This window comes from Tympanuchus pallidicinctus, unplaced genomic scaffold, assembly GCF_026119805.1.
Source record: "Tympanuchus pallidicinctus isolate F22 unplaced genomic scaffold, pur_lepc_1.0 scaffold22, whole genome shotgun sequence".
Classification (NCBI taxonomy): domain Eukaryota; kingdom Metazoa; phylum Chordata; class Aves; order Galliformes; family Phasianidae; genus Tympanuchus; species Tympanuchus pallidicinctus.
Window position 1 is genome coordinate 38,646,962 of NW_026294739.1, and position 23,250 is coordinate 38,670,211.

Here is a 23,250-nt window from a genome sequence, read left to right on the forward strand (position 1 = left end):
TTCCAGGTCCTTTAAAAAAAAAAAAAAAAAAAAAGTTGTCCAGGAGCGAGCGTTGTTCCCTTTTGGGGTTATTAGCTATACAGATATTAAGGCAATCAAACACATACTGTGTGCCACAGTGAAACCGTAGAACAAGTAATTACGGCACACTTCAGAAACAGAGACATCACTTCTGCTAATACATGGGCACAGGCAGCAGTTAAGGGACACCCAAGTTGGTGCCAGTTTTAACAGCAAGAGCAAGGACAGTTTTTGCCTGTGCATTAGGATGTATGCTCCCTTACACAAGTCCCAGAAACATTTATATCACCTCATGACTGCTGAGGATCTTCTCTCCTTGCTGTCAACATAAAGGTCTCCTACTCTCACAGCTGCAGGTTTCCAGGCAGGAATACCCAATTCCCAAGGAGAGCTGGCTTGAAAACAGACCGAGGAAAGAATGACAATGCCAACTGCACCATTTATTGTCTCCTGAGTTAATAAGGCTGCAGCCTAATTAAACCACTTCTTCTGAGCCTTACCATTCTTCCTGTGTGGCTGAGCAAATTCGCTCTGCCTGCACTTGGAGACTGGAGGCTTGCTGCAGTAATTTGGCCTGAACTTCTTGCACGCAGTGCACAGGACTGCAATATTAGCAAATGCTAATAATGTAAATGGACACCTGTTTTCTTGAAACATTTTCAGATCTATTCGGCAAATAGTTTTTAATTCCTTAGCCCAGAAATTAATTGCATCACAGCATTCACTGAACCAAACAACTAAGATATAAGTGTATCCATTTTTTTAGGGTAAAGATCTATCTACACCATACTCTGTGCTCTGGCCCTGATACCTGCATAAGAATTTTTGTTCAGCAGCTGGAATTTCAAGTCTTAAAGTTTCCAGTACATTACTCTGATGGTGGAAGAGGCCTACAGGAACTACGTGGGACTCACGGACAACCTTTAAATGCAAAACCACAATTGTTATCTGCACTGGGACTGAATTCTCTGTGAAGCTGGACCTAACGCCTTGAGTTTGTTACATCTGCACACAAATCCACATTTACAGCCAGAAGCCCCACACAGCAGAACTACCTACCTCAACATGCACAGCAGAAACTGCATACACAGCTGCTGGATTGAGCCTCGTCCTTCAATGTGCCACCAGTGTGGGTGAAGCTCTGGCAATAAATCTGTATATATGCCCCCTGTACCTCGGCTTGACTTCAGTATCATCTAACTCCTCTTTGCAAAACAAATCGCATCAACCATGCCCGCATTTAGCAGGCTGCAGTTCACAGCACAGTGTTTTTGTTCCTCCTCGCAAGTTCTCTCTACAGATTAAATGCTGATGCACTGAACTGCTGCTCTTGGCTGAAGTGGGCAGGTGTAATTTGATTAGTATAGATTCTGGAATTGGTAAGTACTGTATCAGTATCCTCCCTAGAAAATAGGTGACATGTCATGGGATATTAAGTATGGCCATTTAATGTAAAAACTCAGATAATACATGAGTTAAATGGAGAAAATGAGAGAAAGCTTTTAAGCATTCTCCCAAGACAGATTGCAGAATAATATTATTGTACACGCAAGTAGTGCTGATTGACACAGTCAGAAGGCCATTATACTAGTATGGTATAAAATCATTATAGCAAAAAGCATTTCAGAGCTGCAGAGTGATAGCAGCAACATATAATGAATTATCAATAAAGAAGTGGTGATTCAGTGACATTACATCTGAATAGAAAGCTTCCTGTTATATAATTTAAAGCTGCCAGCCTGACAAGTGACTTGAATATCCAATTCTTTCTCCAGGTGTATGAATCATCCCTCTCTTAATTTTACCAGAGCCTGCAATTGTGTCGAGTAGACCAGAAACTAAGCTACGGTAAGCAGTGCTTTTAAATAAAGGCTGTTTGAGCAGCTTTCAACAAGGCAGCCTCTTATCTGCGAGACTCAGCCTTTGAGATGCAGGTATTAAATAAATATTTCTTCTTGTTTACAGCAAATAAACACAAAGTAGTCCTGCAGCAACCCAATGCCAGTAATGCTTTGCAATAAGGCAAAATGTGAGTCCTTAAAGTTGGTGCAAAGCTCATCTGAAGCCAACTGGACCGTGCTAGCTCAGTGTTGCAACATGATCGTATGGGAGGATTAGGGCCTATGGGAAAATCAGAAGAGTCACCTTTTCCCTTCAGATGATTATTTAGTATTTGCAGTGTTAACATGATACCTAAGCATTGGAAATTTAAAAGTAATTAAATTTAATACATAGGGATTGAGGAGGATTCAGTTTGAGTGCTCTCAATATTGAAACCAAAAATATAATCAACAAACAAGACAAGCCAGGCAGCTGAAAATAATGCACGTGTGGTAAATAAAGGTATAATATTATTCAGAAAAAAAAAATACATCCATGGTGTTGAAAAACCCAACCATTTATAAATTGAGTAGTTTTAAGTTGCCCTCCAACTGTTAAGGTCATGCCTATTTAAGATGCATATTCAGATTAATTAATTTATTATTTTTTTAATAAATGGAAGTTGAGCCTTACAAAGCCACCTCATTTCATAGATACATCTTATTCTATTACTGAAAGACAGCAGTACACGTGCACACATAACTCTGCGTATGAACACATTTCAACATCATCAACGATGCAACAAAATTGACCATACTGACAAAGTCGTTCCAGTAGCCTTTGCTTCAAGTTGTTGTCTGGCTAAGTTGATTAAGAACAGCTGTCCACTCTGCATATCTGCCTAATCAGAATGGCCTGCCATTGCAATCATACTCACTTTCTGCTTACCGCCTTTCCTCTTTCTCCTCTGTTGCAAATGGTGCACCTACAAAAGACAGAGGATACACATTCTCTTCCCTTCTACCTAGCCTGTTAGAAGCCTGCAGCCGAAGACACTTCTTTTTGTTGTGCTGAACACTCCTGAGACTGACAGCAGCTCAGAAATGTAATCTTATGCCAACAGCCAGTAGTTAGACAGAAGACTGACAAAACCTTAAAGGAGGCAATGGAAACACAGAACTCTCTCACAACCCCTCATTAGTTGATCAAACTTCAAGAAAAGAACTGGTGGACATTTACCTGAATTTCCGCCATCTCCAAAGACCAGTGATTACCAGAATTCCAGTATTTTACCTGCAACTGGCTAGAAGCAAGTCTTCTTTCAGGCAGAAAAGATGTTTCTGATCACAGCACTGACTTAGGCCATTTTAAGCCTTTGTTCTGTTTTAAAGGCGATATAACTCTTGAGACCATGGTTTGGAGGAAGGAAAGATTTTTGAGAGCACAAGCTGGCAGTCAGAAACAGCTGAATACTGATAGTGGATCTACAGCCAACTCCCAAGCTAACCACTTGACTTCCCTGCCTTGGCATTCCTAACTTTCAGGCAGAAGTACTGCTAGTTGCTCACCACAAGAATGCTGTAAAAATTAATTTGCAAAATGGCTATAAAGCACTGAGGATAAAAAATATGTTAAGAGCTAAGCCTTATAATTAGTGTTATTTAATGCATCTTTAAAAATCGTTCTTTTTTCTTTTCTTTTATAAAGGAATTACACAACGACTTTAAGAAATGACAAAGTAATTTGAAGTAAATGACTGCCCTGTAAAATTGAAACACACCCTAAAATGTGGTTATTATAAAATAACCACACACCCTGATAGTTAGCACTGCCTGAGCTGTGTATAACCTTAACCTACTGGTGTATTATTAAGTGCAGTAGAATCAGCAATTATCAGAGGGAGAGAGATTGCTGATGCGTGTTAAATGCACATTACCTCTTTGGCATCAGCAGATTTGGTGCATCCATTGCTGGCAATGAAAAGCATGCTGGGCAAATTCAACTTGTGGCACAAAAGGATTAATTAGGGTACAGCTAATACAAGCAATGTTTAGACATGAATCAAGAAATTTAGGACACGGGGCTTACGGTGCACTGAATAAATGCCAACACCATAAAAGAAAGAAAGAAAAGAAAAGACATTAATTTTGTGTGCATGAGATGCTGAAAATTCAACCCCAGCTTCTGCTTAGCCGAGAATCACACGCTGGCAGGTTCCCTCTGAAATACTTCACAACATACTATATAAAATGTTTTCTTGTTTTTATGCTGGTCCTCCCTCACTGTATTTAAGTGCATTTTCTAGTTAAAAAGAGCTATTTGATGGCTAGAAATCCAACAGGTAGCTGCTCTCAAATACTGCAGATTCTGAATTCCTGCCTTCCTTACGTGCTACTCAAGGCCAGCAATTAAATACATAAGCACAGATGACTTAATTCTCTATTGCACACTTTGCCTAAAGGAATGTTTATCAGAGGGTTAAAAAAAAAGCAAATATCAAGGACCATACAGCTCAGCAGACTGACATGGGACACAGGAGCTGTGCTTATCTCTGGGCAGGACTTGGAGAGCATGCACGCAGCAGCACTCTGCCGCACTGATGCACCCGGACTGTCGTGCTCAGGTCCCAGAAGCTGCAGAGCACTGAGAGCAAACCTCTGCTAACTTTCTGCTTCGTTGATTCATTTGTCTTTTTCTGAAAACAGAAGCAGCAGCATAGGTGCCTTCTACTCCACAGTGTCCTGTTGCGAGCCTACACACTTTTGCCTGTATTTATCTGAGTTCCCTCTCTGTGAATGATTCTGATACCCTACTGTTCCAGGAAGCATTCTGGAATAAAAATAAATTAAAGAAATAGATCTTTTCCACATCTTTACTCTGAAACAATAACACATTTCATAAAAGATTCATAGAAATGCTAAGAGCAAGGGTTCTCCAAGTTTTGAAACAGCTGCAGACTGAAGACAGCAAAAGGGGATTTGCTGAGTCCTGAATCCTGAGCGCAGCACAGACAGCAGAAAGCACCTCCAACCCACAGAAGCCCTCCAGTGTGAAAACTGCGTTCATTAAGTCTACAACATTCAACCAGTCACATACTGTAAGTTTTCCACTATTTAATCATTCTCCTAAGCTTCTCTTGGCTGTGCCCAAGAGCACCAAGGTCCCCCAGGGCTGTGACAGACGCAGTGCCTCTGCACTCCTCCATGGTGGGAGGTCTCCAAAATCACTGGGTTTACACAAAATGTGTAAAAGTTCTCATCCTTAGCCATGATTTATTTTCAGGGAAATTAAAGCTCGTATTCACATATTGGTTTTCCAATAAATGGCTTTAAATTATACCTAAATAATTCTCAATTTCTTCTTTAGTTAATCACACTACAGACCAATTTCCTTTTCTTGCTCAGGAAGCTTGACTCTGCCAAGGTCCTAAGACCCACAGCACAGCAAGGCTCAGAGTCCTCTTATTGTGATTCCTTCCCCATGTCTCCACAGGCCCCGATTTCTGGAGAAGTGAAAAACCAGCTCCTATAAGGCCTCACACTTCAATCACTTCAGGTTAACGTGACATCCTAATGAAATCTCCCTTTCCATCTCATGATTTGCTCCGCTCAACCTGCCAATTCAATACTCTTATGGGATCGTTCACTGACCTTAAGGACACCCATTACTTCCACCCCCCTTTCTTCATTTTGAAAATCAAATTAATTTTGTTAGTGACAATTAAAATTTGCTTAAAACACTAAGTAGATATAATGTATTTATTGCCCTTGGAGAATCCCTATAAGCTGATCCACTGTATTCAAAGTTTCTGTTTAATTAAGACCAACATTATGGTTTTAAAGGCTCATTTGGTTGGTTTTGAATTTGTTGCACTCGATATGCAATAATTAATAAAAACCAAAAAGGTTCACCCAGAGATAATATAGGAAAATGCTCATATTTTAATTTCCATATTCATGATTGCATTGTGCAAAATAAAGAAATCTAAGTGGACATTAGTTGACTACTTCACTCGTTAGTAGAGACTCAGTGTTTTTGTTACCACTCTCTGTTCTGGACTCCATTACAAGCAGCATTACGAGAGTTACGTTTCAGTTTAAAAAAAAAAAAAAATACTTCAAAGACATCACTTAGGAAAGACAGAGGCTGTTACTGAAACTGGGCCAGTACAGCAAACAATGTTTTTTGTAAGTTTAAGTCCTAACGAGCAGTTCTTAATTAAAAAAATAAAAATATCACTCTGAAGTTGGAGGAAAAAAAAGATTACTGTTTAGAAAAGATTATAAGGAAATGCAACTGTAATGATGAGAAGACACCCCACTTGGTAATTTCTATACCTCTCTTGCTCATTCACACAGCCCCATCGTGAAAGCCAGGTTTACTGGTCAAGGGTGAATCCTGCACGGTGCTCCCCTGCTTTACAGAAATTCTCCGGTTCCTCCTGTTCAGCTTCTGCTAATCCGGCTGGTGGCATCAGAATTGTAGTTCCATTTCCTGCGCTGCTTCTTCCTCATTTCAGCTCCCTGCTGCTTGTTTCTAGGATATTCTCCTCCCTGCTGGGTGTATGTTTTACTCTCCTCAAGAAGAGCCCTGATCACGTTTCTTTTTCTCACACTGCCTGTTCCTGATGCCTGCTATGGGAATCTCCCAGCCGGCAGCGAGATCCCAGCGTGTGGAGCATCTGGACAGTTACCACAAACTAACGTAATCCCTTCAGCAGCCTGTTAACAGGCCGTGATTGGCTGTTTTCACTCCTCCATACTTTCTTGGACCATAAGAGAAGGATGGGAATGAAAAGAAGCATCTTTTGTGCCTGTAAGTTGGACTAAAGTTAACAGAGGTATAAACGAAAACTCTCCTGAACTGAAAAAAAAAAAAAAAAAAAAGTTCAGCATGAATATTCTTCTCTTACAAATATCTTTATTTACTGTCCAGGCTGAAAGGATTGTGCCAAGAGACCTAGAGGTGCCAGACCCTTTCTCTTCCACAGATAAGGAGGCCCCGATGAACACGCGGCTATGAAAACAACTCTTATTTTCAGTGATGAAGTAAAACTGAAAGGGTGGCTCATCCTACTGCCAGCCAGCTCAGGGACAGGCACCTTGTCAGCCAGAGTTCTCTGACACAGCCTGGAGGGCTCATGCCCAGGAGAGCTGCAGCTCTGCAGCCAGCACAGCCAACCTAGCCACGGCCAATGGCTTAGAATGGGGCTGCTGGGCTTTGGAATAAGTGTGTTGTACGGACAGATCAGCTTTCCAGCTCTGGGAGGTCAAACACATTCCTAGCCTCACTCCCCAAAGCCAGAAGCGATGGGTGGAACAAGACTGAAGAACGCAACACACAAAAAGAAGCAGCCCCTGCAACGCTCAGTACAGCTACATGACTGCTGAACTGCACAGACAGATGTCTCCCAGTGTACTTACTGACAATTCCTACCTCAACCTCATTAACTAATTTTCTGATCTCCACCGAGAAAGGAACTCACATTCCTTATGGTCCAACACACAACACAGGCTATCTCTAATTCAGATGTCTTGCTAACTTCCTGCAAGAACATTGTCCTTGAGTCACAGATGGCCATCCAGCCAACACACAAGATGCTTGGACCGAACAGAATTCCTCCTACCATTCTGAACATCCTTGCAAGGGACACAGAGGCTTTTCCTCTCGTCCCCTTTTGCTGCTTAAGAGGGCAGCTCATGCCTCTGAGCTGCACGGCCCAGCTGCTACGCTTGGGCAATATTTAACCTCGTGATCACCAGCCCTCCTCCACCTCCAAATAAAACAGAGCAGTCCCCAGCAATACCAATTCAATGCTCACAAATCCAGAGAGGTTTCTATATGCATGTAAGGTCTCTCTTTGCTAGGGAGAGCCTAATATGCTACTTGTTCTGGAAAACTCCCCCAGGCTGCTACATGCTTGTGAAAAAGCTGAGTTGCCTCTGGGGCAATGTGCTCCTAGGCCCTGGATCTGTCTGCAAGTGTGCTTTGGTGGCAGAAGAAAGGCTTGTCACTGATCCCAGTGCAGCTGGCAGGGCTGCAGCTGAGCTGCGAACGAGCTACAAATTAGTCCAACATTTAAATACTTGCTTCTAAAGATAAAAGTCAACTAAGTCTCTCACAGGAGCTCTTCCTGAGGAATGGGAATAACCATGGCTGCTGCAGAGCAGTCATGGTTCATGAGAGCCTCCTGACATCACACCAGGAAGGTCTATGCTGCAACGTGATACTTGAAGAAATGACCTCAATGTTCTGCCAGGGACCACTGCCAGACATCACGGCATCACTCTTGCAGACAGAGCCCTTTGTAACTTGCATGTGTGGAGCCAGGCCTTCCTGCTTTCTCATGATACCTAAAAGCCACGTAGAACTGAGGCTACAGGAGCACCTTGTCATCTGGATGCTTTATTCTTTAAACTTGGTACGGCAGCTTACCTTAGAAAAGTGAGATCACAGCATCTGGGTCTGCATGGGTGGCTCTCCCTATCCCAATGCCAACAGGCAGCATTCAGGTTCATCAGGATTCAGCAGAACAGGGAAAAAAGACCAGGAAAGGCCTGTCAGAAGGAAACAAAATGAGAATGTAATCCATGTAATCCAATCCTCAAGTGACTGTGATTGTCAACTTCATTTTTTAAAAGGTACTACAAAACTAGGTTTAAATAGAAAATACTGGAGTACTGAGTGATAGAAGGCACAAGTTCATCACTGGAACGAACAAGGAATGTAGACATCTTTTGCTCAAACGCACAGCTTTTCCTCATACATTTTCTCCTATGTACTAACCTTTTTGATTAATGGCTTTGTGCTTTTGGGACACTGGGAACAATGTTTAAAGAATATGGTTTATATGGCTGAAAATGTTTGTTTTGACTTCCTCTTACTAAGACAGAAATGAAAACTTCTAAGAACGTTTCAGGAATTCTTGCCACACCAAATAACCTGTTCCAGCTCAAGAGGTACCTCTCAAATAGTTTTTTTTCACTGTAAACATAATGATGTCATACCGACGGTGGGAAGAGAAAAACTTGGCTGTTTAATTTGGAAGATTGCTAAAAACGATACGTTCAGCTCTTCTACTCTAACAATGCCATGTTTTTATAGTTCACAATACCTAACACCCTCGTTCACATTAAACAAATCATCCTGAGTTCCTGTTGAAGTAACACACATCCTATCCTCTCTCTGTGTACGTTGCCACATTTGGAAAGAAAAAATAAATCTGTGCTAAAATAAGATCCCATTTTCATCCCACTGCACATAAAAACACATTTAACAAACACAGAGAAGCAGACAGAAAACCCATGCAGAAGGATGCATAAGAACATCATACATTCTTTAGGTATGCTCTAAGTGTATCATGGACGTCTCCAGCCAACACAAACTTATATATACTTTTTTCCTCTCGAGGGTGCTCTGGTTGCTCCTCCCCTAGCTTTTTCTTACTTTACTTTCCTTTTTCCTGTCCTCTACCTTCCTAAGCTCTCTCCTTCTCCTCTTCAGTCTGACTTCCATTCCTCTTGGATCCCCTTGCCCCACATCCTCAGCTTGGCTCACTGTTGTTCTCCAAAGACCCTCATGTTCCTCTCCCCACGCTTTGCAAAGGATAGCAGGTATCTACAAAGCTCAGCTCCCAGTCGGGGCTTCTATGAGCAACACACCCTCTCACCCAAGTTTTACAGTTTATTTATTATATTTTCTTTCAAAATGGGAACACTGGTGATAAAATAAATAAATCACCCTTTTAGATTCTCTTCTCTAGAATAGTAGACAAGCTAAGAAAGCCCTTCTTGTTTGCACCCATGGGCTAGCAGTACATGGCAATAGTGATACAGAAGAACTGGGATGGAAAAATCAAACAAAACAGTTATCATTTGCATTTGCAAGAGTTCTTCAGTAAGATACAAAATGAAAGAATAGGACAAGCATGCATTTGAAAATACCGAAAGCAAGAAGTTAAGGTACACAATTTTAAAATAACAACTGTCAAAACTATTAAAGAAACGACATTCAGAAAAAAATTGCTTCATCATTATGAATTAAATTTGCCCAATTTTGTCCTTTAAACTGTATCAAAACAAAGTAAAACAGAATACGAGAAACTACAAGTCATTAACAATGTTGTTAACTACTACTTAATCTCATTTTAAGCAAGACTGAAGGAGTTTCTTTAAACATGAGAGCAAATATGAGAAAACCAGAAATATAAGTTTAGATAGACTTCCTTGCCATTGTCCTCCACTTCTTTCTAGCCATGCCCAGAAGGATCAGTTTGAAGGAGGAAGAGAAGTTTAGTTTTCAAAGCTTACTTAATCATTTCCTTTCCCACTTCCATTGTAATCTTCAGCCCTTTCCTGAGACTGCAAACATCAACAGAACGCTCATAGGACTCATGCAGTGCTATGGGCTGTAAAGTAATATTCCTTTAGTAGACACACGGTAGGGCCACAATCTCACTTTCAATGCCCTACCCAATAACTTCAATAACTTCAAAAAGCAGAAATATTTATTTCCTAATAAAATTCTTATTAGGCAGAAGGAAGGAACTTTTTGGTTAAAAACGTGCAGAATTTTTCTTTCAAGAGCCTATGGAAGTACAGACCTGTGCAGCAGTTTCCCACTTCAGCCTATTCCGTTTTGAGGGACGTATACTGGTTTCATAAAAGAGAGCTAAAATGTTTTGCTGGCCAAGGCCTTGGCATGAGAGACACCTCTAGAATTAGCAGTCACTGATATTGACATCAAGACATTAACATCTTGAAGACGACTAGTGCTCTGCAAAATTAAGTGTATAGGCAGGGGAAGATTCAACTGGAAAACAGTTGCTCTGAGAGTGCCATTTGAAAAGGTGCCAGAAGTAAATCACCACTTACCCTATGAAGAACAGAAGCAAGTGCTTGAGCCTGATTGAGATTCCATACAGGGCTTGTGTCATACGTTTCATTCAATAAGACAATCAAGATGATTAGGGAGTGTAGGAAAAGCTCATTAATGGCTATAGCAGACATCGAGTCAGCCTTTCATTTATTGCAAGTGCATCCGGATAGTTTTCATTTACTGGATTTTTAATTTAAAGAAGTGAAATTTATGTAGGCAGACACAGGCCCACGTGTCGTATCACTTCTTGTTCATGCCCAAAAGCTGCCACTAGGTTTACTGAAGTGATACTGGCAAAAACTGACAACAAGTGCTTTACAATTTGCATGTTTCCTTTAGTTAGTTACTTTACTTCAGGTACTTAACATCAGCATAAGAATTTAGCTAGGGATTTTATCCTTAAGATGCAGAAGAGAACCCCAAAGCTGTAATTGATGACAATACTCCAGAGTATGCCTTTAGCTTCAAGGACAGACTAATTTTGCATACTAATTACTGAGATTTTGAAAGAAGAGTTACAGAAAGCAAAGAAAATATGATGGGAATGCATGCAATTGGCAACAACTGTGGCTGAGATTGCAAAACAGCACCCTTTAATGAGAACAGCGTGGAGTGTGAATTGCTATTCTGCCCATTTGAACCACACAACAGTACTATCTCAGAATTTACAGTTATCAGGAAAGTTGAGAATCCATCTTTTCTATGCAACGCAGATGGAAACAAAAAAAAAAAGTGGGGTTTCTCATTTCATTATATGTAGAACAAGTTTCACTGCATGTACACACCTAACATGCCTAAGCATTTTGTTCTGTTGCTGTAACTGGAGCACAGGCACCATGACTTCAAACAAGAGCAAGAAGAATGTTGCACAACACTGGAGACATGCAGCAGAGAAACACGGACCAGATTTCCTCAGTCGATGGCAATTTTGTGACCACAGCAACACTACAAAATGGAAACAAAAAATTCAGTCAAAATCAGGAACCAACCAAGCAAAGGTTCACCTGGCCAACTCCAAGTCTTCCCTCAGATGATATAAAATATTTCTCTACTGAAAAAAAGGACAAAGAAAAAGCAGAGCCCCAAAAATTCAGATTTTTAAGCCATGCTCAATACCAGTAAGAACTAAAGAACCATATCAGAGCTAAGCTGTTTAAGTTTCCAGGATTTAAATTAAGACGTATGCTAAGAGGAGCGACAAATAGCTCCATGAGAAGCTGCTGGTGCCAAGGAAGCATATGCAGCACACTGCTCTAGGCACACAGCAGAAGAACACACAGGAACGGCAGAGTCAGACCCAGTGCCACAGCTGGACAGCAAGGCTCAAGAGAACACAAAGTTTAGAGTGGGCCATGGCACAATGATTCCACCCAACCAAAGAGTAGAACCAGAGGAGAGCATATGGGATAGGCTCCCCACCCCATGTCTGTGTCGAAGCTCCTCCTGACTCCTCCAGACCTTTTACAAGCCTCTCACCAACAAGGGAACCCACTGCGGTCAGAGCACGAGCTGGCACTGCAGCAAGGGGCCCTGAAAGGAGCCACTGCCAACTGAGACAAGACTCTGGATCACACCCCTGAAGAGGGAAGCCAAGGCAGAAGCTGACCAGTAGCACGTTTCTTTATCACCTGGGAATATCACAGGCCCTGTATTCTGTGTAATTTGTCTGGGGGAGGAAATAGGAGTAAAGAACCATAAAGATCTGTACAAGTAGGAGCAGAGGCTCGGTAGTATTTTACAGGAGTCACTCCTCTTGGAAGCTCAGTATCTCCTCATAGTGGGATGGGAGTGTTTTGTTTTTGTTTTTCTTTCCATTAGAGGATGACCTTTGCTCTAAGCACAGCCAACATCCACCAGCTTCCAAGATCTGTGCTTCCCTAACGGCAGCAGATACCTTCTGCTGCTCCAGACTCCTTATTTAATGAAGCATTCATAAATCAAAAGCAGACAAAACTGATTCAACATTTGGGTGAGAACTGGGAGCAGCTGAAGAGTGACCTAGTCTGAGTCACTGCCTGATAGAGTTTCAAACAGTTCAATAGGAAATACAGTAGAGTTCATTGTTGCATTACTCCCTGCCTTCCCCCCTACCCCCCTCCAAAAAAGCAAGCAGGAGATTGTTAACTACAAGTGCATTGCTATACAAACATCACTTAATATCAGTTGAAAGATATACACAGAAACATATTTCTTTTGGAAATGAACCAAATGAACATCTGGTCGCCTCGTTATCTGGAAAAATCCATCAGAGGATAATGACAGCAGCGTTAGATGCATCAACGTAATTAATACTATGTTTCAATGGGCTTAAACATGTAAAGTGCTGAATACTGCTATTAGAGGCATCCACAGATCCTACTCACTTCAGTGAAGAGTGAACCACTGATAACTGGGTAAGACAGTCCAGGGAAAGGATGACGCACTGCTGATAAGCTCTCAATGCTAGCTGGAGTCAGACAGCAGGACACAGCAGAAGGACAGCTGGTCTGTCTGACTCTACGCTGTATTTAAACCAACATTTTAAAATCATCAGTAACCATTTTAAAACTAAACTCTGCAGACGGACACAGGAAAGAATACAAAGCTTCAGGCTGGTACTGCTGCACAATGTGAAAACTGCTTTATTTTGGCTTTGTTTAGTTTTGTTTTATAAAGCTGACAACTGCCCATATGAAAGTGAACTTCAAATGCAATTGGTATTCGTGGTGGACTTCAACAAGAAAACAAGATTTTACAACACTTCGGATGGTCACTGTGTTGAAGGAAGTGTGACTGCTGCACAATATACAGCCTTTGCTTTAGATCTATGGAGTTCTGTTTCACAGTGGAATTATGGCCCCAATACACAAACCCACAATCTCACTAAAAAAATTCACCAGCGAGGAAAATTCATCTGCAGTGAAAATCCTTCCTAAATGAGTCACTTGGTACCTCTGCACTGCGCAGCACAGACTACTGCAATCACAGACATACTCACAGAAGGGAACTCCAACCTTTCTGCTGCACACTCCCATAGGACCATCACAAACAACTGATGAGCCATGCCTCTGCCCAGCCAGCACCTGGAAACCTAGAAGGATCTCCAGCCAACCTCTTTCAGTACTGCTCTATCTTCTGAGGGAACAGTTTCTCTTAGTATTCACTTAGAACCTTCCCAAGGCACCTGTGGTCACTGCCCCTTGTCACACTGACTGCCACAGGGCAGTTTGGCTTTGTCCTCCTACCGCCCTTGTGATTCTCCTCCACGTAGGCAGACAAGAAATGACAGAGCAAAACCTACAAGACGTATTGTCTTAAACACTCTTCATCTGGGGTAAAGATTAAAAACTTTGAAGAATTAACACTTTCTACCCATCTCTGTGTTCTAAATTTACTTCTCCTGGCACAAAAAAGCTATAGCAAATACACAATAAAATAATTCCTATGAAGCATCCAAATGAGCCACTTAGACAATAAACTAAGAAAAGAAAGCAAATATTTTCCCCAGCTCAGCAAAAGCAATACTAAGAACATTCAGGCAGGTGGTTTATTGTGGAGATACATTTTAAGAGGAGATGTACCTGAGAAGCCATCTGACAATATGCTAAAAGTCAATTTGAGATCTCTAAAACCGATGAAAAGGCACATTGTTTCCACAAGATGTGAAGAGACCTTGTGGAAAAAAATTTACTCTGCCATCTTTTTTTTATAGCTCATTAAAAAAAAAAAAAAAGCCTTTCTACACCATCAGACGTTGTTTCTCCTACTACAGCTGCCGCAAACTGCACACTGCTGGCTAACTGAAGTAGACAGCGATGTAATCGTGTGTTTTCCTGCCTCCCCCTTATCCAGATCAAATTTATGTCGATAGCACATCGATCAGATATTAACTATCTAGAAACCACAACCCACATTGTCAGACAGCTGCGTAACACAGCCAGGTGATCTTAGACATACTTGATTGTACCTGCATAAAATCTCCAGCATCTACGGAACGTGCCTCATCGATGTGCTGAGTCCTGAGACTCAGGAAAACATACCTGTCTTTCGCCATTCATTTTTCAAAGCAGACTTTTGATAATATTACAGTTGAAGATAGTGACTCATACTGCCAAAAACAGCTCAGCTAATCAAATGAAAGTTTTCTACATGTTCAGGATAGCTTATGGAGTGCCATCTTCCCACATTTAAGAACAAAATAGCTTATTTTGTTATGTAGGAGTCAACTGAATGTGCAGTTGTGTCACTCATCACAAAATTCAGAAGAATTACGGTTAAGTGATTTGCAGAATCTGTATTTAGTGATCCTTACACCCAAATACTTAAAACTCTAGATCTGTCCTTAAACTATTCTTAAAAGGATTGTCAAATATGCCCACGTGTAAAATATGATAATCCGATGTTAATTCTCCTTCTTACCACTCTGTAGATGCCTGGGAACAAGCCATTGTAAGTCTTAAGCTTGCTTGAGTTTGCACTACATTTGTATTCATTAACCAGACTCTTAGTGAGAACGTTTAGAAGCCCATGACTTTTCTGATAGATGCATACATGCACTGACTGGCTGCATTATTTATTTGTGCGCGTGTCCGTCCATCCATCTGTCCTTCTCCACTCCTGCCTGCATTCAGATCTATACGTGCCTCTGTGTATTTACATCTTTCACCATTCTCAAGTCATTCAGCCTACTTTTCTGGCTCCAGCTCTGGGAAACTACTGCTTTAGCTAATGCCCTCATGACTGGGAAAAAAGCTCAATGCACATAGGCAGGAAACAACGCAGAAAAAGTAGAATAGACAGATGGAGGTGTAAAAGAGGGACGTATTTATGCTAAATTCAAGAAAAATAAAGGGATTAAGGGGATGTCACAGACTAGATGATTTAAGAAGGGGATTTCTTACGAAGCGGGGATATTTCTCTTGTAGAATAGAAATCTATCATGTATTCTAACCAGGGTTAATTCTAACATCTAGAACAAATCTAAATCTTAAAACCAAGATTAAGAGTTGGCTAGTGCCATTTATTATATCTGTCAACTGCTTAACAAACCAGGGAGGAAATATTTTATGTTTGGATTCAGCCAATACAATAACAATATTTATAGGCTGCCTTGGGAGCAATAATAATTTTACATGGGTTTTAGTATTCAACAGAGTATTTACAGGGATTTGAATTATTGTAGCATGTTCAGATTGTTTCTTCCATCCTCTTTCAGAGATCCTGGATTAAAGAACCAAATCTCCCTTCTCCCCTCCACCACTCTACTACACAAACTGTGTATGCGTAGGGCCATCGCAAACAGCAAAGCAACTCGTTCTTCAATCTTCTACCTAAACGTGGGATCTTCCTGGGATTCCCACTCAGCTGGGAGATTCATGCTCCAGACCCAACACAGTCTCACAGACGACTACTGTCACAACGTTTCTGTCCACAAGGAGTCTGACAGCTTACAGATCACAAAGGTTTAACAAAGAAAACTCAGCTATCCTGGCGAGATCAGGAGACCACACTTGCTTTACATTCAAACGAGTAAGAGAGCTCTGCTCCTAACGTGCAAAAGCATTTCAGAGATAGAAAGGCTTATCCATCCCCAGAGCTACTGCTCTGCTCCTGCTTCATCCCACAGGCACACGCAGCACACAGTGAACACTCAAACTCGTGCAAAAGAACCATGCTGTTACAAGATAGCTTTTATACCTGATGCCATGCCTAACACATCCATCTAAACCACTAATGCTACTAGCATAAACACCTCAGAAAACACAGGTTATCTATTATTAACTAAATAGTTACTTTCTCCTCCAAACGTCAGATTTAAGTAAATGATTTGAGCCGAAACAAACATGCTGAATGAGACGTCTTGGGTTGGATTGTCAAACTTGCCACCCAATTCCTGCACAACTTGGAAGAGCCACTCAATTCTGCAGTAATCTCTGCATGTGGAAATGCCCCTGGATGGTTCTCTAATGGAATGCTGTATTCGGTGCACAATTCTCCTCGTTGTAGAGCAGAGATGGGATGAAATCTGCTCAGGCAGTGGCTGTATTTGCTAGAGGGCATTGCACATCTAATATCCAGAAGGTAAGAAAAGCAGAGAAAAATCTATAAAACTGCAGGAAGTTGAGTGTAATGAAGGCGACTGCAGTGACGTTACAGAGAAAACACCAGCATAACTACCTACCCAGCACGAATGCAAAGGGGGAATCTACAGTATTTACAGCTGCTCATCAACCAGCAAAGCCTCACCGCACTCCAGCTGGCAGAGAAACAATTCCTTTCTCATGATTCTTTTATTTTCTACTTGGATTTAGCAGAGTATGCCAACCTTTCAACCCCGATGAAGGTGCAAGACTGGGAACACTGGCATATTTTTGTGAGTATAATTCATTGTTTTGTTCTGGTTGGAAAGCAGCACCGTGCGATGTTACTGCTGGGTGAGCACCTGGCGTTAGAAAAACACTGGTTTGCTCACAGGGCTCAAAAGCACAAAGTGTTTCCTAGAAAGAGATTCTTATTAAAAAATAAAATCCTCCTAAGCACACGAAGAAAAAAAAGAAAGCAGGCACGAAACAATGAGAGCTGCTCCAAAAGTAATGCCTCCTATTTTATTATGTCAGTCTACAGTATCAGAAATGAATCGTGGTGGTTCGGCATCAGAGAACAAGCCTTCCCAACAACATTCCATTACATTTTGTTGCTGTCTCACAGATGGCAGTAGAGGGGCAGTCTGACAAAATGGCGTCTCATATGGAAGTGCATAGGAAGCAAAGGTGTGCCACAGAATTCCTCTGCAAATTAAAAATGGCACCCACCAGCAATCATCAATGCTTGCTGAATGTTTCTGGAGATCAAACAGTGGATGTGAGTGCAGCGAGGCACTGGGTGGCACCTTTCAGCAGTGCAGATTGTTACCAGCGTGGCACGCAGGCTCTTGCTCACCACTGGATAAAGACCACAGCTAATGGTGGCGACTGTGCTGAAAAACTGTTTTTCTGCTGAGAATGTGCCCTAACAAATAGTGTCGTTGTGCTCTTTGTATCTGTTGTAATTTCCATGGAAATAAATAGGAGGCATTACTTTCAGAACAACTGCTATGTTATTTCAGAACCAGATGTTGAAATAAAAAAAAAAAAAAAAAAAAAAAAAAGCAAGAAATTGAATCCCTTGAGGATGCATTACAGCTTTGTTTGTAGGACAAACTAAGGCTTAGCTCAAACACTGTAGGGTTCAGTTCCTTAAAGCACTGAAATACAGAAGCTTACCCTGGTTTCTTTAAGTACTAAAATATGTAAAATGTCAATGGGAACAGCACAGGGAATGATACTGAGACCTTTTTCTTTGACATGGATTCATTTCAATTTACTGAAAAATGCCATTTGGAATTGAAAAGTTGTGATTTCAAGCTGCCAGAATATCCCATTTCATTTGCAAGTTATGCTTTGGCTGCAAGTATTTTATCTGGTTTTGGTTTCTAGAAATGGTTCCCCGTGCCCCTGCGCCTCTTTTTACAATGTTCTGAAAACTCCACCACCATGAAGCTTTGTCCAGAGAATATCTGTTCCTGGAGACAAAGAACTTGAAGACTTGGTTTTCTTAGCAGCACGTTGCATTCTGCTTTCCTACAACAAAATCGTGTTCACAAACTCTCATCTATGCATTCTGAAAACTGCATTTTTCCTTCCTCTTCTAATGTGGTTTTCTATCAATAAAACATAGCAAACACAGGAGGACTGAAATTCATTCAATTAATTCATACAATCTACAATTTCCTTGCCTTTCCTTACTGTTAACAGTACGAAATGCAAAGCCCTGTTGGTGAATCACAGTAAAATAGCAGCTATGCATACCTCACATCATCACGGGAACTTTCATCAAGTCCTCAAACCCATTTAATTGCTGCTGCAGCTGCCCCCACTCCTGGTAAACAAGGCACAAAGTTTTGAAAGGAACTGCACAACAGCAAACAGAACCAGGGCTTCCCTTCCATTTGTCCTGCTTCCTAGAAGATGTTGTATCTGCCCTCATTTTACACTGATTTTTTTCACACTTTTACATATCTTGCAGTTTGATACTTAGGTTCAGGATTATGTTTTATCTGTCTCCTTCTACACTTCACTCTTTCAGAGGTTCTCCCACACTGATTTCCGTTCACACCTTTTCCTCTCATGCTGTGGTTAAACACAGATATGGAAACAGAAGCAAGAAAACAAAGTTTCACTTATTCAGCCTCATCTACTGCAAAAAGATGCAGCAACACAAGAAGAGTTAAGAGGTTAACAGTTAGTCTGTCATTGTGTAACCAAGATTCAGCTAGATATGTACAATTATTTTACATTCTCACAAAAACCAAGTCTAATAGTTACTGTGCATTCCAGGAACACCTTTGACAGCCACCAAAAAACATCTCCTGCACAGAAGCTCCTTACCATTGCAGTCTTTGGAGTAGATTCCCCTCTGCCACTCACTGTCCAAATCTGCTTCTTTACATTTAACTGCATTAAAGATGAAACTGATTCCAGAAGCGCAGGGCAGTAACGGCCCAGCAGGATCAGTGGTCATCGTGTGTGTTTCTAAGAGACGAGGGGTCTGATTACATACATCTCAACACAGAATTAGGCCTTCTATGTACCTGCACATGAACTCAACATACTTTTTCAGTGCCTGAGTCTGCTGCAGCTGGTTTACAAGACATATGCAGCAATACCAAAAAGAAAAGCAGGGACATGAATACTTCTGGTAATAAGTAATGTTGCAACATCAAGTTTCCAGAAGAAGATTCAATGGCCTCTCACATTTACTAGTATTAAATCTTTGTTAGTCATTCTCCAGGACAGCTATCGCACACAATGCACTGCATTTTTGCCCGAATGCATCAATACAGAATTGTGGTATTGCCCTGAACATAACCATTTAAACCACATGCTTGCTTTTATGCTCATCTGTTACACTAAGAACCTTGGTAAAGGAATCACCTTCCTTCATAACGCTTCAGAACACACTGTAAGTATTCATTTCAGGAAAAAAAAATTATGAAGAATAAATCAATTCCTAATGTTGTACAGAGCCAGCCTAATACACATTGTGATTCTCTAAAAGTAATGATAAAAGAACAGATTATTCTCTCCCCCCCCCCCCTCCCTTCATTTCTTACAATAATCTCATGTAGTTTAAATTATCTACATCTATCAACCCCGTACACTGGTCAAGGCTGAAACAGTGTGGACCAAATCCACAGAAGTCAATTAGTTATGCCAATTTGCTCCAGCTGAGAATCGATTCTCAGTCGTCTTTACACTTCCCACAGAATATTCTGTAGGAAGCATTGCTTTAATGAAGCTCGGTCAGCACGTATGGGAAATGTCAACATGAGATTCCTCCTCACTGTCTTTTGGACTCTTTCAAACTAACAGGTGTGTTTTGACTTTTTTAATACCTAGAAAACCGCAGCCTCTTAAAAACGGCAGACAAGTTCGAAAGATGTTTGAGGAAACAGCCTCAATGTCAAAGACGCAGTGTAAGTATCCTCCTCCTTCTCCTTTGGCAGGATTTCCCAAATATGCAATTAAATCACTAGAAATGCTCTTGCCTAGATGCAGCTGACGTGGAATAATCACAAGAAATAAAGCAAACAAAAGGAAGATCAGAAAATACATTAACTTTTACTAGCCGTGCTGGTGTTTCTGCATTAGCATTTTTAATAATGATCTCATTACCATTTAGTCCAACAAGCAAAAGAAACCTGTTTATTTGATAATTTATTTATTCTAAAATAATGCAACCCTTTTTATTTGCCCTTGTTATGAGCTCGCTAACGTTAAAGGCACCACTACAATCAGTTAAGTAATTATCATAGGATAAAAGCCTTCACCATGAAAAAGTTTTGTTTGAAAAAGCATGAACTGCGATTCCCATTGATAGCTTTCACTGAGTGCAGGATTCAGTACATTGCAGCACAAAGGCCTAGATTATCTCCCTCTGTTAAAGGCTTAAAATTCTACAACCAGACCATGCCAGTTACCAGTATCAGATTATGATAACAAGATCATGTTCAGTTATAAAAACAAGTGTCTAAACTTTTCTCATGTCACTTTCTATCTAAGTCCCATTGCTAGTGGTGAAAGGACCCATCTGAATGTGTGTAGAAGCTCATTTTAAAGCTAGCTCTTTGAACTGGATTCATGGGGTATTTGCATAAGAAGATTTGGGTAAAAAGAATGGGCTGGTGCTGCATCTGCCCATTAATATGCCTGCTAATTCAGCACATTGTAAGCCTATTGATGCATCACAAAAGGCTCAAATTCAAGGACAGTTATCCTATTGCCATTGTTAGGGTTTGAATTCAAGTAATATGTTCACTATAGGAATACAGTTGTTACAATTAGATATTTTTCTATAACGGTATAAAGAACCAACGACAATCAGAATTACAATAACACCGATAAAACTTTGGAATTCATGAATTCTATTATTTTAAAAAGATGCAGGTGCCGATTAATTTTGCTTTGCATAATACTTGTATCTAGAATACCGGAATACTTAAAGAGCAGCAGCAAACTGTGGCAACATAGCCTACCAAAGCAAGCGCTCATCCTTCAACGCTGATGCACATTTATCTTGCTTACAAGAGTTTTAACAAAAAAACTAAAAGACTAAACTGGGTTTTAACAGAGCAGGAGGAACGCACGCGAGGAGCACGAGTACACAGCCAGCGCAGTGTTGAAGCACACAACACCAACAGAACACTGACCCAAAGGAAACACGCACGGAGACCTGCGCGTCAAGCCTAGCTAAACCTCGTCCTTCCAGGGTGCCCGGCTTACAGCTGACGCCACAGCACAGGCCCTGCGAGGGGAGACGCAGCAGAAACGCGAGCTGCGACGCAGCAGAAACGCGAGCGGCGAGAGCCTTTCCCCACGCCGGCGGCCGAGGCCCGGGCGCAGCGCGGCTCCTTTGTGCCGTGCTCCCACACGGCCGCGCTGACACGGGGCGGCACAGCGGCGGGACGGGGCACGGCGGCGTTGTTCTCCCTCCGCATCCCTCAGAGAAGACATCAAAAGAGCAGAGAGATGTGCTCTTTGTTTTGTTTGGTCTCTGACTCTCAACATGTGGTTTCGCAGGCCCAAACATCGGCACCTTTTAACCTATTCTGTTCAGCTTAGGCCTTGGCTTCATTTGAGCATTAGGGAAACTATAGTAACCAATAATCTGCCCGTCCCTGAATAGAAACTATGTACCTTGTCACACAAGAGCCCGAGGATCACCATTCGAGACAAGTTCCTTTACAGGCCCTCGGCTTTCTTTGCTGGGGCCCGGCCAGTCTCTGTGAAAAGGTGTCAAAACCCTTCGCCTCTTTGCAATGGGGGATCTGTGTTAATGTTAATTTATATTTAACAAACAGGATATTGTCCCCCAGAATGTATAAGTATTTGATTATCTATTACAAATGTTTTCATCAAGTCATAAACGAGGGCCCTTGACAAAAGGTCCTCCAGGAGCACTGGGAGGAGGGCTGCTGTGCTGGGCTGGCATCGCGGTGTGCAGGGCCGGCTGCTCGCCCACCCGGTGCAGGTGATGGCACAGCCCTGTGCCCAAATGCCAGGAGATGCAACTGCGATGGGAGCGGCAAAGCCTCTCTCTGGGCTCTCCCTTGCCGAGTCGAAAGCTTTCTACACAAGTAAGCTGCAAAACACAACTTTGGGAGTTGCTGGTTTTATGCATGTATGTATTTTCGGTTACTATCCGATCTCCCGCTTAATGAGCCTCCCCCCAGGCATTGGGAAAATGTTATCACCAGTCCCATTTCTCACTCAATCTCTTGTCTTGTTATTAGCAAGAAAAACAACAACAACAACTCTGTATATCATGTAGATCAGAGCCAGGAAAGAAAGGAACAAATGTCAAGGGTTTGAAGAAGCGATTCACATCCAGCTTCATTTCATCTCTGTCACTCTCTCCTGACTCTGCTGTGGAACAGCTGACTGCTAACATATTTCCCTCCAGTGAAAGTGACATTTTTGCTTTCTTTATAACATTAATAGGGAGGGGAGCTAAACTGTAAACGTTGCACCAAAACAGTGCACTGCAAATCGAGGTATTTGGTGTGAAACTTAAGACCTTCTGCATTAAGCTCTTTCACTGTGACCTGACATAAACTGGCAACTGGCAGCCGTCTGCTTTTGGCAGCTTGGCATATTTGGTCATTTATTGGGTGCATGTGAAGATCAAATGGGTTAAGATTCTTCTCCTTAAACAGCAGGGAAAAGAACATCAAAAAGGTGTAAATTTCATTTCCCCAGTTTTGATTAAGTCAAGCATGAAATGAAATGTAATACTCTCAAGTGGCAAGGGTTTATACTATTGATGTTGTTACTTCTGCTTCACAAAGCCCAATCAGCCGACAGCGAGTTGAACAAGCTAACAGAGTTTTAGGGTGGCCAGATGGAGGGTTTTTACTATGGTTGAAAAGACAGCTTAGTGCTTGCCTCTTCAAGCCAAGTCAATGCCAACTGTGTGAAATCCTGGCCATTCTAACCCTTTTTTTTCCCCCCCCTT

General features: G+C 41.5%; 1 long non-coding RNA gene across 7 annotated transcripts in view; it reads right to left on the bottom strand.

Moving 5' to 3' along the window:
• The window catches only part of LOC128081819 (uncharacterized), a 228,209-nt gene that overhangs the window by 62,454 nt on the left and 142,505 nt on the right, over positions 1-23,250 (bottom strand). For all 7 annotated transcript variants that reach the window (XR_008207416.1, XR_008207411.1, XR_008207414.1 and 4 more), the window contains one exon: positions 8,278-8,399. This is a non-coding gene — a long non-coding RNA (uncharacterized LOC128081819). The remainder of the gene's footprint in view (positions 1-8,277; positions 8,400-23,250) is intronic.